The sequence below is a fragment of the Bubalus kerabau genome, chromosome 15 (assembly GCF_029407905.1).
Source record: "Bubalus kerabau isolate K-KA32 ecotype Philippines breed swamp buffalo chromosome 15, PCC_UOA_SB_1v2, whole genome shotgun sequence".
Taxonomy (NCBI): domain Eukaryota; kingdom Metazoa; phylum Chordata; class Mammalia; order Artiodactyla; family Bovidae; genus Bubalus; species Bubalus kerabau.
The window spans coordinates 68,095,681-68,112,376 of record NC_073638.1 but is presented as its reverse complement, the minus strand read 5'-3'; the positions used below and the strand labels follow the sequence as shown (position 1 = coordinate 68,112,376).

At 40.0% G+C, this 16,696-nt stretch overlaps 1 long non-coding RNA gene across 2 annotated transcripts in view; it reads right to left on the bottom strand.

The window, feature by feature from the left end:
* Positions 1–14,955, bottom strand: part of LOC129629326 (uncharacterized) — a 38,080-nt gene extending 23,125 nt beyond the window's left edge. For both annotated transcript variants that reach the window (XR_008703162.1, XR_008703163.1), the window contains exon 1: positions 14,092–14,955. This is a non-coding gene — a long non-coding RNA (uncharacterized LOC129629326). The remainder of the gene's footprint in view (positions 1–14,091) is intronic.
* Between the last annotated feature and the right edge of the window lie 1,741 nt (positions 14,956–16,696).

The window sequence follows — 16,696 nt, the reverse complement described above, 5'->3', positions numbered from 1 at the left end:
TGGCAGGCTACAGTCCATGGGATCACAAAAGAGTCAGACATGACTGAAGCAACTTAGCATGCACACACACTCTCAGCTAGGCATTTGGTATCACTTGGTTATGAAAATCTATCTTTGAATTTGCATATTCGATAAGAAACAGCCCTCAGAACCAAAGGAATGATGCATTCCAATATGAAGCAGTGGCACATCATTAGTTATCACTGTATCTGTCTATGAACAGCATAAGGAATGAAGTTTCATAATTTTCAAATTTCCCAGAAAGACTATAAGAGAAATACACCAGAGAGAAACACAGTATAAAACATATAAATCTCCAGACCACTTTGCAGAGACACTACTCATGGACAATCAGAGAAGGAAAGTCATACTCAAAATGGCAAGAAAGTGATACCTTACACCTAGTCCATCTATTTTTATGTGTATGAGCATCATCGTTATTTCTGAGTTGGTACATTACAGTTCGCTAACATTAAAGTGATCATCTTTGATACTGAGTGAAGTTGGTTGTTGCTCTGAGAATGAGGATGGCTGCACCTGGTTGTAGTAATCTTATCTTTGTATAGAAAGGTGACACTGAGGACCCACAGTGAATTTCAATGGTACTTTGCTTTCTTAGTTGTAAAAATGACTCTTCCATGATCTATGAGCAATTCCTAAGAGACTGCCAGGCACCTACAACTAAGAGAACAAAAAGGAGCTAATGGGATTGAACCTGAAAATGGTTCAATTCACCCAAACTCTGATAATACAGTTTTCAAGAGGCAAATGCTGCAGAATGGAAGAAAAAGATGGAGGGAAATCAAATCAGTTGTATAGAATATATATTTTTTTTCTTTGTATTATCACCCCAGAAACCCCTTATTCTAATTTGCCCTTATCACTATACCTTGTTTTATTGTACTTTGCTTTATTGTGCTTCACAGATATTGAGGTTTCGTTTTGCTTTTTTTTTTTTTAACTAACTTGTTTGTTGCAGCTCTGCACTGAACATTTGATCAGTGCCATTTTTCCAACAGCATTTGCTCACTTTGTGTTTCTGTCTAATATTTTGGTAATTCTTGGACTATTTTAAGCTTTTTCATTATTATTGTATTTGTCATGGGGATCTGTGATCTTTGGCGTTACTACTGTGATTGTTCTGGGGCACCATGAACCAAGTCCACATAAAGCGGTAGGTTTAATGGCAAGATGATGTGGGTGTTCTGAATGCTCCACTGACTGCCTGTTCCATTTCCTCTCTCCCTTTCCTCAGGCCTGCCTGTTCTGTGAGACACAATATTGAAATTAAGCCAATTTATAACCCCACAATGGCCACTAAGTATTCAAGTGAAAGGAAGATTCTCTTTAAATCAAAAACTAGAAATGATTAAGTGTAATGAGGAAGGAATATTAAAAGCTAAGATAGTCTGAAAGCTAGGCCTCTTTTACCAAACCATTAGCCAAGCTATGAATGTAAAGAAAAAGTTCTTGAGAAAAATGGAACATGCTGCTCCAGTGAACATACAAATGATATCCATTCCTAAGTCCATGGATCAATGAGTCATTTAGACCTTCAAGCCTTACTATGTAAGAAATATATTTCATAAGGCTATGGCTACCATAGATAGGGGTTCCTCTGGTAGATCTGGACAAAGTCAATTGAAAACCTCCTGGAAAGGATTCACTATTCTAGATTTCATTTAAAACATTTGTGATTCCGGGAAGAGGTCCAAATATCAAGATTAACAGGAGTTTGGAAGAATATAATAAAGTCCAACCCTCACAAATAACTTTAAAGTACTCAAGATTTCAGTGGAGGAAGTAACTACAGATGTGGTAGAAGTAGAAAGAAAGCTAGAATTAGAAGTAGAGACTGAGGATGTGACTGAACTGCTATAATCTCATGATAAAACTTGAGGGGATAATGAGTTGCTTCTTACAGATGAACAAAGAAAGTGGTTTCTTGAGATGAAATCTACTCCTGGAGAATACTGTTGAACTGGCAACATCTTTAGAATACTACATAAACTTAGTTGATAAAATCAGCAGAGTGTGAGAGGACTGACCACAATTATTAAAGTTCTATTGTGGGTAAAATACTGTCAAACAGCATTGCCTGCTACAGAGAACTCTTGGGAAAGGAAGAGGCAATCAAACTTCATTGCAGAAAACGTCATTTTTTCACCTCAACCTTTAGCAATCACCACCCTCATTCAGTAGCATTGACAGTGAGGCAAGACCCTCCACCAGCAAAGAAACTGCAACTCACTGAAGGCTCAGATGATGGCTAGGACAATTCAGCAAAGAAGTATTTTTAAATTAAGGTACGTACATTGCTTTTCTTAGATATAATAGGACGGTACACTTAATAGCTTTTATGTATAGTATAAACAGAGCTTTTATATGCACTGAGAAATCTAGAGATTCATGTGACTCATTTTATTACGATATTTGCTTAACTGCAGTCCCTGATCTAGAAGCAGTATCTTCAAGGTATGCCAGTATTTTTCTTTTTTTTGCAAGTATTCATCCTCAACTTGAAAAATGTAACAGAAAGTGATCTGAGAAGTCTCCAAACATAACCCTAAATTTTGTCCCTAATTTAAGAGCCCATTTCTGGCTTAACTTAGACAAAACACTTATAGGAAATGTTTCTCTCACCTTTTAGATAAGCACTCATCAGACATCAACAGTTAGTACCCCCTTTATGCCTCCCTGACCTCATAGACTCTGCTCCTGGCCTTCCTAACAGTGTCTCCCAACCTTAGAAGATCTCTTCGAGCTCATCTGATTTCTTTGATCTCTAGTCCACTCACAGAGATAGAGATAGGACATAGTGAAATTAAAACAAAAAATCATGTAGATACCCAATGTCAAAATAAGCCCAGGAAGTAATCAATGACTTGTGTGATGTCAAAGTCATTAATTGGGTATCAGAAGGGCATAGATATCAGTGGGGTGCACAGAATTGAAAGGCCAAACCAGGGAATATGAGACAACAGAAAATGTTAACCCAAGGAAGAGATTCTGGCAAGATAAGGATTTTGCCAAATAATGCCTAATTAATAAGAACATTAACACATACCATTTATTAGATGCCTATTAGGGGCCAGACACTATTAAGCTTTTCACATAGTTATGTGATTTAATGTCATTAGCTCTATGAGAAAGGAATCATATTAATTTCATAAATGAAGAAAGTGAAACTCGGAGAGAAGGGGAAACTTGCCAAAGGTCACACAGCCATTAAATGAGAATGATAGAAATCAACCCAAACTCTATCAAATTCGAAAGCCGGTTACTCTTAACACCATACAAAATCCCTTTCTTACATATTTTACTACCAAGTATAATGTGTGGCTTTTTAAAGATATATCAGAGGATTTTTCAGACAATGTTTCAGCCCATCTTAAAGGTTCATACCCTTTGGCTTAGCTGAACACTTGGTCCAGCTCCCTGCAACCAGTCTAGTTCCTTTCATAACTGTATTTTTTGGCTTTCAGTTCTTTATTCAGATCCTAAACCCAAATCCATATCTACATTCGCCAATGTCATTTGCTTAGAGCTGTGGGTCATTCCCTTTTCTCATTTCCTGGCTCCCTTCAGAATCTTTATAGTGTGTTATTTCTGGACCAGTTGCTCCCTGTGACAACGTGGAAAGACTCAGAGCATCTGCCAACTTCCTGCCAGATGGCTGAACTCTAGTGAATGGCCACTGACCTGTGGACTACGCTGAATGCTTTTCTGCTTAATGCAGAAACTCTAGCAGAATGTCGCATGGTGCAAGTCTGGGATTCGACTAATCTCTAGGAGATGTTAAAATCTCGATAATAATGATGGTAATGATAATGTCCAAGTACTCTGAGTACTTACTATAGGTCAGCCCAGCTTCAAGCATTTTAGAAGCATCATTTAATAATCTTAAAAACAAGTGAAATAAGAAGCTATGATTACTAGCCTTGCTTTACAAGTGAAGAAACAGGCCTAGAGAAAGTTACCCAAGTTCACAAAGCTGGAAAATAACAAAGCAGAGTTCTTGACTGTTTTCTGCACCATGTTCTGGTAAGGAAAAGTTTGGGATATATTTGTTCCACAAAAGGAAGCTAAAACCCAAAACATCAATCAGGAGGACCAAAAGGAGGCCCATCATGGAAGCCTTGTTGAGGATGATCATTAACATTGGGAAAGAAAATAGTAACAACTAGCTCATATAAAGCTCCTTCTTTGTGCCATTTACACATATCCAGTCACAAAATCTCACAATAACTGTATGAGATAAATCTTAACGTTAACTCTAATTAAAAGAAGAAATTTACATTTGTGAGATCACAAATGTAAATTTGTGTTCTACAAGGATAGACTGGTAAAATACCAGATAGTCACTGCCAAGGTAATGCTATGTAACAAACCAGACCATAACTTACTCGCTTAAAACAACTATAATTTCATTAGCTCACATTTTTCAGATTGACACTCTGGCTTGATTTGACTGAACAATTTCTCCCTTCTTCTTGGGATTCCTCATGCATCTAAGGTCAGTTTTGGGTCAAGCAGGCAGCGTTGCTGATTTTTGATTAGGCTCTTTTACCTCTGTAACTCAGCTGGAGCAATGTCTCTAGATAATACTTAGTTATATGCAAGGATTCTTCAGGGTTATGCTTAGAAATGATACCATGCTTTATACCACTTTGTTAGCCAAAACAAGTCACAAGGCCATCACTGTTTTAAATTTCCAGTCTGATAATTCCAAAATCCCTGCCATATCTGAATCTGGTTCTGATGCTTGCTCTTTCTCTTCAAGCTGCATTTTTCACCTTTGTAGTATGTCTTATAATTTATTGTTCAAAGCAGGACATGACAGATGGGCTAAAAACAAACAAACAAAAAAAAACCCTCCAGTAAATAAAGCTTTAGTGATATGGCAGCAGCAATTCATTGGGTCAGGGTGTGGGGGGTGGGGAGAAGGAAAAACATTCTATAGTCCTACAATTAGGCTTGTCTTTGAACCCTGGGAATGTGAAGTCACCTCCCCTAATTAGGTGCAACAGGGTGACAAAGAAGGAAGGGAAATTTCTTCCCACAGGTCAGTTAGGCTCTGATAGAATCCTAATAGGTTAAGTTTCTTGTAAAATTGTTTCTCTTGAGGGAAAACTTTGTTAAGAAAAGCAGAATTCTCTGGCATATTTCAAAACAGTTCCTTTCCCTCTCACCCTACCAGACTCATCAGGGACTTTCCCTTCAATATTCACTATGAAATACCAGTAGAATTCCTAGCCATAAAACCCACAAAAGTGTGGAGCCTCTCCTCTGACCATCTCCCTTGAGAAGTTTAACTCTCAAACTTTTCCATACTGAGCCTCCAGCCATTTGTCAACTACAGTTTAGGTTTGCCTACCCCACTCTAGTCCCTCAAGAAGTTTCTGCTGTTGGGTTTCTTATCTGGTAAGTTATAATTCTCTGTGTTACTTCTTTGTCTAATTTTAGGGAGCAGTGACTTGTCATGTGACTTCACATCTCTGAAAGATCTAAGAAGAGTTAAATTTTCAGTTCATTCAGCTTCTTACTTGTTAGAACAGAGGGATAACTCCCCAAGGTCTTTACATGCCTGCAAGACCAGAAACCAGAAGTCCTGGATCAGAACCTTGAAGTTATCTTTTCAAAGATCGTGTTCCTAGTATATACAAGTACTTAGTGAGCTGGATTTACCTTTCAGTTGACTTGTTATAGGACCCAAAAGAATGTAGAAGGTGAGGGCTATGAACAAAGCTAGTGGAGATGATGGAATTCCAGTTGAGTTATTTCAAATCCTGAAAGATGATGCTGTGAAAGTGCTGCACTCAATATGCTAGCAAATTTGGAAAACTCAGCAGTGGCCAAAGGGCTGGAAAAGGTCAGTTTTCGTTCCAATTTCAAAGAAAGGCAATGCCAAAGAATGCTCAAACTACCGCACAATTGCACTCATCTCACACGCTAGGAAAGTAATGCTCAAAATTCTCCAAGCCAGGCTTCTGCAATACATGAACCGTGAACTTCCAGATATTCAAGCTGGTTTTAGAAAAGGCAGAGGAACCAGAGATCAAATTGCCAACATCTGCTGGATCATGGAAAAAGCAAGAGAGTTCCAGAAAAACATTTCTGCTTTATTAACTATGCCAAAGCCTTTGACTGTGTGGATCACAATAAACTGTGGAAAATTCTGAAAGAGAAGGGATTACCAGACCACCTGACCTGCCTCTTGAGAAATCTGTATGCAGGTCAGGAAGCAACAGTTAGAACTGGACATGGAACAACAGACTGGTTCCAAATAGGAAAAGGAGTACATCAAGGCTGTATATTGTCACCCTGCTTATTTAACTTCTATGCAGAGTACATCATGAGAAATGCTGGGCTGGAAGAAGCACAAGCTGGAATCAAGATTGCCGGGAGAAATATCAATAACCTCAGATATGCAGATGACACCACCCTTATGGCAGAAAGTGAAGAGGAACTAAAAAGCCTCTTGATGAAAGTGAAAGTGGAGAGTGAAAAAGTTGGCTTAAAGCTCAACATTCAGAAAACTAAGATCATGGCATCTCATCCCATCACTTCGTGGGAAATAGATGGGGAAACAGTGGAAACAGTGTCAGACTTTATTTTTTGGGCTCCAAAATCACTGCAGATGGTGACTGCAGCCATGAAATTAAAAGACACTTACTCCTTGGAAGAAAAGTTATGACCAACCTAGATAGCATATTCAAAAGCAGAGATGTTACTTTGACAACAAAGGTCCATCTAGTCAAGGCTATGGTTTTTCCAGTGGTCATGTATGGATGTGAGAGTTGGACTGTGAAGAAAGCTGAGCGCCAAAGAATTGATGCTTTTGAGCTGTGGTGTTGGAGAAGACTCTTGAGAGTCCCTTGGACTGCAAGGAGATCCAACCAGTCCATTCTGAAGGAGATCGGCCCTGGGATTTCTTTGGAAGGAATAATGCTGAAGCTGAAACTCCAGTACTTTGCCCACCTCATGCGAAGGGTTGACTCATTGGAAAAGCCTGTGATGCTGGGAGGGATTAGGGGCAGAAGGAGAAGGGGACGACAGAGGATGAGATGGCTGGATGGCATCACTGACTCGATGGACGTGAGTCTGAGTGAACTCCGGGAGTTGGTGATGGACAGGGAGGCCTGGCGTGCTGCGATTCATGGGGTCGCAAAGAGTCAGACACGACTGAGCAACTGAACTGAACTGAACTGAACTGAGGGCTATGAAGATGACAGCTGCTTCAAGGAGCAAAGACTGCAAGTTTGCATGAATGAATCTGAAAAGTGTTTCCTATGGACTCTGCATGCTTTTTGAAACAATCACCTGCCTCTAGAGAAAGTGTAATGAGACTAAAGGCAACTTTTCCTAATGGGGACTTATTTTGGATCAAGATTCTCTTTGCATTATAAATGGTAGGACTAAAATGGTATATTCAGTAGGGACCCAATAAAAACAAAATTCCTTGAGGCTTACACAATGAAGGTGCAAAAAATCTCATGGGGTGTCTGGTTTCTCTCATTCTGTGTTAAGCATTGAGTATAAATGAAAAAGTTGAGCTCATCATTCTAACTTATTTTTCATGTTCATAAAGAGCCACACTTAGATAAGAGACAGCCCAAGAACCCAACTGACTGACTGACATCTGAGTTTAAGATGGTTGTGCGTGTGTGCTCAGTCATGTTTGACTCTTTGTGACCCCATGGACTGTAACCAGGCAGGCTCCTTTGTCCATGGGATTTTCCAGGCAAGAATACTGGAGTGGGTTGCCATTTCCTCCTCCAGGGAATTTTCCCGACCCAGGGATCAAACTCACATTTCCTCTGTCTCCTGCATGGACAGGTGGATTCTTTAACACTAGCACCACCTGGAAATCTGGTTAAAATCCTCCAATATTTCTATAGCTTGAAATACTTCAACTTGGACCATCTGTTGCTTCAGTATCACCCAGAAATATTTCCTCAGCCTTTTCATAAAAAGAAGGAAAGCAGCAAGCCAATTTTGTTTAGTACATTTCCATTTTATTCTTTTTGAAGAATTATTAGTTATGGTTTCACTGTAGAATTTTTCAAAGGGAAAGTCAGGCTATAAGAAAACAATCTCTTTAAATTCAAATAAAAATGTAATCAATGAAAGAGTTGAAAAAAAATCAGCTAGCCAAGGAAATAACTTAGTTTACATCTAAGTTTGCTTTTCTCTTATTTGTGCAAAGTCTCCTTTAGCTGATAAATATTTTTATTCAATGAAAGGAACACATATTTCAGGTGAAATGTTCTTATTCCAGAAGGAAAAGGAAATTCTGAAGTGAAGGCTATCCTGAGGAAATAATTTGGCAAAGAATATGACATTTTCCTGTTTTTGCTTATTATCATAAACAGAATAAATATGGGTTACGAGGAACTAAATGGAAAAAAGATTCCCAGAATAATAGAATATGAGATCAGAATAGTTCCTGAGAGATCATCTGATCCAAATTCCTTATTTTTTCCATGAGATCGAAGACCCAGGGAAGCAAACTTCATTGCCCAAAGTAACACAGATGGCTAGTGGCAGAACTGAAGCTTGAACTAAAACTTAAAATTCTCTCGATTGTCCTTTGTAATAGGACTCAAAAGAATCTTCTTCCAAAGTCTACCTCTCTCTAACCATGATCTATTCTATCCTGCCAAGCCGCAGAAGGGCTATTTCTATTCTCCAGCAAGGAGATGACAGGTGAGACTCTGGTACAGACTGTCACCTAAAGAGGGACATGATAAAATTCAGAGTATGGAAAACTTCAATGGAAAACTTTTCTCATTTCTTATTCTTTTCAGTAACGAGACTGAGCATTTTTTATCAAATACCAATGGACACAACTGGCCACAGTTGAATTAGTGGCTCCTGTGACTGTCACCATGAAAGTCAGATGTTTTCACATTCTTCCACAGTTGCTGTATATTTTGAAACATAATTTATGTTCATAATGATTTTGAATTAGGATACTCAGACTTGTTCCTAGATGTTAACATTCAATGTCTTCATGAAAAGACACATACATTGCCATTTCACAAGTGTGCTTTTTAATATTTGGTCATTGGTTTCCTTAGCAACGATATATAATTTATTTTATGGCCTGCCTTGAACAGTCAATTATATGAAATTGTACAATGCTCCCCCAAAGGTCTTCTGTATCACAAGATACCTACAAATACTTCTCAGTTCAGTTCAGTCGCTCAGTCATGTCCGATTCTTTGAGACCCCATGAATCACAGCACGCCAGGTCTCCCTGTCCACCACCAACTCCCAGAGTTCACTGAAACTCATGTCCATCAAGTTGGTGATGCCATCCAACCATCTCATCCTCTGTTTTCCCCCTCTCCTCCTGCCCCGAATCCCTCCCAGCATCAGAGATTTTTCCAATGAGTCAACTCTTTGCATGAGGTGGCCAAAGTACTGGAGTTTCAGCTTTAGCATCAGTCCTTCCAATGAACAACCAGGACTGATCTCCTTTAGGATGGTCTGGTTGGATCTCCTTGCAGTCCAAGGGACTCTCAAGAGTCTTATCCAACACCACAGTTCAAAAGCATCAATTCTTTGGCGCTCAGCTTTCTTCACAGTCTAACTTTCACATCCATACATGACCACTAGAAAAACCATAGCCTTGACTAGATGGACCTTTGTTGTCAAAGTAACATCTCTGCTTTTGAATATGCTATCTATGTCGGTCATAACTTTCCTTCCAAGGAGTAAGCGTCTTTTAATTTCATGGCTGCAATCACCATATGCAGTGATTTTGGAGCCCAAAAAAAGAAAGTCTGACACTGTTTCCACTGTTTCCCCATCTATTTCCCATGAAGTGATGGGATGAGATGCCATGATCTTAGTTTTCTGAATGTTGAGCTTTAAGCAACTTTTTCACTCTCCTCTTTTACTTTCATCAAGAGGCTTTTTAGTTCCTCTTCACTTTCTGCCATAAGGCTGGTGTCATCTGCATAGCTGAGGTTATATATATATAACCATATACAGCCTTGACGTACTCCTTTTCCTATTTGGAACCAGTCTGTTGTTCCATGTCCAGTTCTAACTGTTGCTTCCTGACCTGCATACAGGTTTCTCAAGAGGCAGGTCAGGTGGTCCACTATTCCCATCTCTTTCCAAATTTTCCACAGTTTATTGTGATCCACACAGTCAAAGGCTTTGGCATAATCAATAAAGCAGAAATAGATGTTTTTCTGGAACTCTCTTGCTTTTTCCATGATCCAGCGGATGTTGGCAATTTGATCTCTGGTTCCTCTGCCTTTTCTAAATCCAGCTTGAACATCTGCAAGTTCACGGTTCACGTGTTGCTGAAGCCTGGCTTGGAGAATTTTGAACATTACTTTACTAGCATCTGTGATGAGTGCAACTGTGCGGTAGTTTGAGCATTCTTTGGCATTGCCTTTCTTTGGGATTGGAATGAAAACTGATCTTTTCCAGTCCTGTGGCCGCTACTGAGTTTTCCAAATTTGCTGGCATAATGAGTGCAGCACTTTCACAGCATCATCTTTCAGGATTTGAAATAGCTCAACTGGAATTCCATCACCTCCACTAGCTTTGTTCGTAGTGATGCTTTCTAAGGCCCACTTGACTTCACATTCCAGGATGTCTGGCTTTAGGTGAGTGATCACACCATTGTGATTATCTGCTTTATGAAACTCTTTTTGGTACAGTTCTGTGTATTCTTGCCACCTCTTCTTAATATCTTCTGCTTCTGTTAGGTTCATACCATTTCTGTCCTTTATTGAGCCTATCTTTGCATGAAATATTCCCTTGGTATCTCTAATTTTCTTGAAGAGATCTCTAGTCTTTCCCATTCTGTTGTTTTCCTCTATTTCTTTGCATTGATGGCTGAGGAAGGCTTTCTTATCTCTCCTTGCTATTCTTTAGAACTCTGTATTCAGGTGCTTATATCTTTCCTTTTCTCCTTTGCTTTTCACTTCTTTTCACAGCTACAAATACTTCTAGAGCTAGCTAAATCTCTGATTTAAAAGTCGTCCCATAGCTCCCTGGCAGGCCAAAAAAAGACCTTAAAATACATCTACAACCGGGGAGTAGACCAAGATGTGAGCTCCTGAGCCAAAATCATTATGAGTAATTAAGAAGTCTGCTTGAATTAATTAACCACGTTCAGCAACAAGGCTTGAATGTTAGGGTGAAGGACTGGGCTTCTGGTTCAAATCTGGACCATGCTTGTCAACTTCTCTTGGGCAATGCTCCCTGCTACCCCTCCCCAACTCCCTTTGCCCTATCATGCAATACATCAGTGAAATTACTGAATCCCTGGGAACCAAGTCTTTCTGCTATGAGACACCACTGTAAATGCTGGATCCAAGAGGGAAAAAAGGGTTTTCCTCTGGTAAAGAGGATGTCGCAGCAGTGTTACCTGAAGCCTTGAGCAACCCCGAGTTGGGCGAGCCAAACAAGAACAGAAACCAAGTGGATGGTGGACCACAATCAGTGGTCCAGACTATCAACTAACAATTCAATATAAAAGAGGCAGCAGCATCAATTTTCTGCAGAATGCACTGGTTAGGAAGTCAGATGCAGCTCCCACAATGTCCGTGTTTGAATTGATTCAGCCTCTTATAAAAGATACACAATTTAGCCAAGTTACTTCACCTTCCTGTGCTGTAAAATATAATAGCTGTAACTACTTCATAGGGTTTTGTGAGACCAAAATGCATACATTTCAAGAAAGTGTATATAATAGGGCCTGATCCACTGTACGCATTCAATAAATGTTAGCTATTAGGGGTAGCAATTGCTCTGAATATATACACAGGACAACTGTGCTCTCCAACATATCGTGGAACTCTTTGAATGCATAAACTGCTGCTGGCATTCGGAGCACAGACAGGTTACCAGTGTAAGACCCTTTGGGATCCTCAGGGATTTTGAAAGGATGTATTTCCTGGAAATAATTTGACTCCTTTGAAATATCAAAATCAAGGGTACTATTAGAAAGGCAATTAATCCTTCATAATGATTCTGTTACTGTTGTAATTATGTGTACAAGAAGAATAGTTAACAAGTTTCTGAATTACCTTCAATTTTAAAGACTAAATATTAGTACCCTAAGTCACGTATTATGTCTCAGTCACTTAAACCTACAAGACAGCACTTAGTCCGAGGTATGATCCATTTTAAGAATGCAGCAAATGCCATTGAATAAATGAAAAACAAGTTCACTAGCCCTCTGCAGTGCAAGGTAAGGCTCGCAGAATTCACAACACCTGTGAAATCTAGATATTTCATTTTTAATGCTATTCATGTCCTGGTATAATATACCAATAATATGTTGAAATATACACATTTGTTCAAGGTGTAAATAAAAGTGCTATTTATTAATTTGCTACTTCTTCCTCACTGTTTTTATTGATGGCACAGCGATAGGGACTTGGATTTTTATTCTAACCCTGCACCATCACAAAATTTTAGTCATAATATTTTACAAATCAGTTTCTCTAGAAATAATAGCCCACTTATTATATGCAAGAAGGGCATTCACTCACTCCTTTCCCCCTCACCCAATTCCCAGGGTAACTTCCATTTCTTGTCCATGCAAGAGTGACAACAGCAAGTCTAAACCAATTTGTTATTCAATTCTTGATTAGATATCCAGGGACACTAATGTTTACAAATATCCAGGCTTGTAAATGGGATGCTTAATCTCCTGTGCTGCTGGGATGCCTGATTGACTGGAAGATTAGTGGCTTTTATTCCTAAAGTGTTTGTGTGGTCCAGGCAAAGCTTCGCTAGGAAAGTCATCATCTCCATAATGAGCAGTCTCGAATGGTGCCCTAGTCTGTGCCCTGGCTCTGTGTTTACCCACAGCTGCCTTCTCCCAGTTGAGGGGTCAGTGATCCTATATTTTCATTGGCTCATCCCAAACTAGATGCAGCTGAAGCTCCAAGTTCCTAAAGCACAACTCAAGAAAATGTCTTATTGTTTAGGCTCCATGCTGCTTGGAGAACATGCAAGTCTTCACAACCTTGATTAGTGATGGCAGGTGGAATGGGTTTAACCCGTAGCTTCAGGGTTCCAACCCCACCCATCTTTTGATTATTCCTCAATCTGGAGGGAGAGGGGGTGTGGATGGCCCAGGCTACTTTCTGCTGATAAGGGGTATAGACCCAACAAGGGCTTGAAAAAATGAAACTAGCTAGCAGTTGTGTGGAGAAGGCAATGGCACCCCACTCCAGTACTCTTGCCTGGAAAATCCCATGGACGGAGGAGCCTAGTAGGCTGCCGTCTATGGGGTCTCACAGAGTTGGACACGACTGAAGCGACTTAGCAGCAGCAGCAGTTGTTTGAGAGTGTTTTCTTGTTTCTGGTTTCAAATTCATACTTTGATCTCAATAAATAAATACTACCTATGAGCCAGCTGTCAAGGTGCTCATAGACCGAAGATTGGTTACAAACCCCAAAGATATACCCTTGGGGCCCAAAGAATACCAGACATGGTTAATTTTTAGTTTTAGCAGTTTTATCAAGGACACAGTCAAGAAGGGATTTTTGGTGTCTCAGTTTTTTATGTGTTTTCATATTTCAATCATTATCCATTTGGCTGAAACACTTAGGTATTAAATATGGAAGAGACATAGGCTGGGAAAATTATGGTTTCTTCAATATCCTAACCAAGTAGAACCTTAACAGGGATAGATGCCAGGGTTGTTTTGTTTGTTTTAAATATGAAGATTCAATATCAGAGAGAACAAAGTTCCAGCTGAGAGAAAGAGGACAGGTGATCAGCCTAATTGATAGGTTACATCTTAAGGCAGTGAAGTTAGGGATGGTTGAAAAACTGGCCAGCACAACCAAGTACATACACTTCATGTACTTGTGCATGATCAAGTACAGGAAGTGATTTTGGACGGTAGGTCCATTGCTAGAGATACACCTCTTTTTGCCAAAGTAGGAAAAATCTAGTTACCAAGTTGTCCCTGCAAGCCTGGAGTGACAGAAACAAAGGCCTAACAAAAGAAAAGCTCACTCTTATAACTTAGGAAATTACTTCAATTGCCTTCTAAAGAGTTTCACTTTACCAAAAGCCACCACTGCAGCAAGCCCACTCACCTTATTTCTTGCAGTTTCTGAGAAGCAACTTGAGATCTGTTTTGGTTCACCTGCCCCAAGGAGCAGTCAGCATCAGGATCTGGAACCATGCAAGTTTGGGCAACCTTGTTCCCGGTTTTTGTGCAGCATGGCTTCCATTTCCCATCTATATCTCATAAGGCCCAGTCCAGCAAGGACAAAACCAGTCTTCTGGATGTTTATCCTCCAAGATTTCAGTCTAGAGGGGGTCACAATCTCTTCCTTTAAAAGCTTCATTCAAAAGGTTTTGCTATGAGTCTGAAGTTAGGGATCCAGACACAGCAGAAGCCAGCCACTCCCAGGAACCACCACAGTTGTCGAGGTGGGAACTGCCACTCACTGTAACTTCTGTGGCTTCAAAAAACAATTCTCTATCCTTAAGTTCAAAAACTCTAAAATACTTAAAATGGAGGACCAAAACTTAAAAAAAAAAAAAAAAAGAAAAGAAACTGCCTTTTTCTGCAGGAGCTCCAGAGCTGAAGTGCCTGTGAAAAAGAGTAAAAAGCAGGCACAAACCTCAAGCTGGTCTCCTGAAGTCCACGGGCTCTGGGTATTTATGGGATCAGGAATGAAGAGGCCCAGCATTCTCAGGGTGCACAGCAGGGAGGCGTGGGCAATGTGGGGAAAGGTGATGGGGAACAGGTGCCAGGGAATCACTGTTCTGCACAGGCATAACTAGGCTACAGGCCTCTGGACCGTCACAAAATTAGAAGCAGACATGCGCAGGTCCAGTTGAGGGGTTGGTGGTCCTATCCCATTTCATAGACTCATCCTAAAATAGACACAGCTGATTTCAAGTTCCTGGAGAACAACTCCAGCAAACATCTCAATGCTTAGGCTCAATACAACTTGGAGGAAGCCTAAGTCTTAAAATCACCTTTAGCAGTGACAGCAGGTGAAATAGATGTGACTCGTTACCCATGGGTTCAATTTGAGAATCAAATCAGAAACAGGGCTGTTATCCTTGACTTATAAGGTCAGGGGGCATTTGATTCCTCATGACTTATTTTCTTTAAAGTATTTTTTTTTATTGAAGTATAATTGATTTATAATGTTGTTTTAGTTCCAGGTATACAGGAAAGTGATTCTGATATGTATGTGTGTGGAGAAAAGGAAATATATACCCATCTGAATGCAGAGTTCCAAAAAATAGCAGAGAGAGATAAAAAGACTCAATGTGAAGAAATAGAGGAAAACAATAGAATGAGAAAGACTAGAGATCTCTTCAAGAAAATTAGAGACAAGAGAAGGCAATGGCAACCCACTCCAGTACTCTTGCCTGGAAAATCCCATGGACGGAGAGGCCTGGTGGGCTGTAGTACTTGGGGTCGCTAGGAGTTGACACGACTGAGCGACTTCACTTTATTTTTTCACTTTCATGCATTGGAGAAGGAAATGGCAACCCACTCCAGTGTTTTTGCCTGGAGAATCCCAGGGACGGGGGAGCCTGGTGGGCTGCCGTCTATGGGGTCGCACAGAGTCAGACACAACTGAAGAAACTTAGCAGCTGCAGTAGCAGGAAATATTCCATGGAAAGATGGTCTCAATAAAGGACAGAAATTATATGGACCTAACAGGAAGCAAAAGATATTAGAAAGAGGTGGCAAAAATACACAGAAGAACTGTACAAAAAAAAATCTTAATGACCTGGATAACCACGATGGTGTTAACCACCTAGAGCCAGACATCCTGGAATGAGAAGTCATGTGGGCCTTAGGAAGCATCACTACCAACAAAGATGGGGAGGTGATGGAATTCCAGCTGACCTATTTCAAACCCTAAAGATGATACTGCTGAAGTGTTGCATTCAATATGCCAGTACGTGAACCAAGAACTTCCAGATATTCAAACTGGATTTAGAAAAAGCAGAGGAACCAGAGATCAAATTGCCAACATCCCTTGGATCATAGAAAAAGCAAGAGAATTCCAAGAAAACATTTACTTCTGCTTCATTGACTATGCTAAATCCTTTGACTGTGTGAATGAAGTGAAAGTCACTCAGTCATGTACGACTCTTTGCCACCCCATGAACTATATAGTCCATGGAATTCTCCAGGCCAGAATACTGGAGTGGGTAGCTGGTCCCTTCTCCAGGGAATCTTCCCAAACCCAGGTCTCAAACATTACAGGTGGATTCTTTACCAGATGAATCACAACTGTATGGATCACAACAAACTGCGGAAAATCCCTAAAGAGATGGGAATACCAGACCAAATTACTGCCTCTGAGAAATCTGTATGCAGGTCAAGAAGCAACAGTTAGAACTGAACATGGAACAATGGACTGGTTCCAAATTGGGAAAGGAGTACATCAAGGCCATATATTGTCACCACGTTTATTTAACTTATATGCACAAGGGTGGTGTCATCTGCATATCTGAGGTTATTGATATTTCTCCTGGCAATCTTTATTACAGCTTGTGATCATCCAGCCCAGCATTTCACATTAACCTCAGATATGCAGATGACACCACCTTGTGACAGAAAGTGAAGAGGAACTAAAGAGTCTCTTGATAAAGGTGAAAGAGGAGAGTGAAAAAGCTGGCTTAAAACTTAACATTCAAAAAACTATTATCGTGGCATCTGGT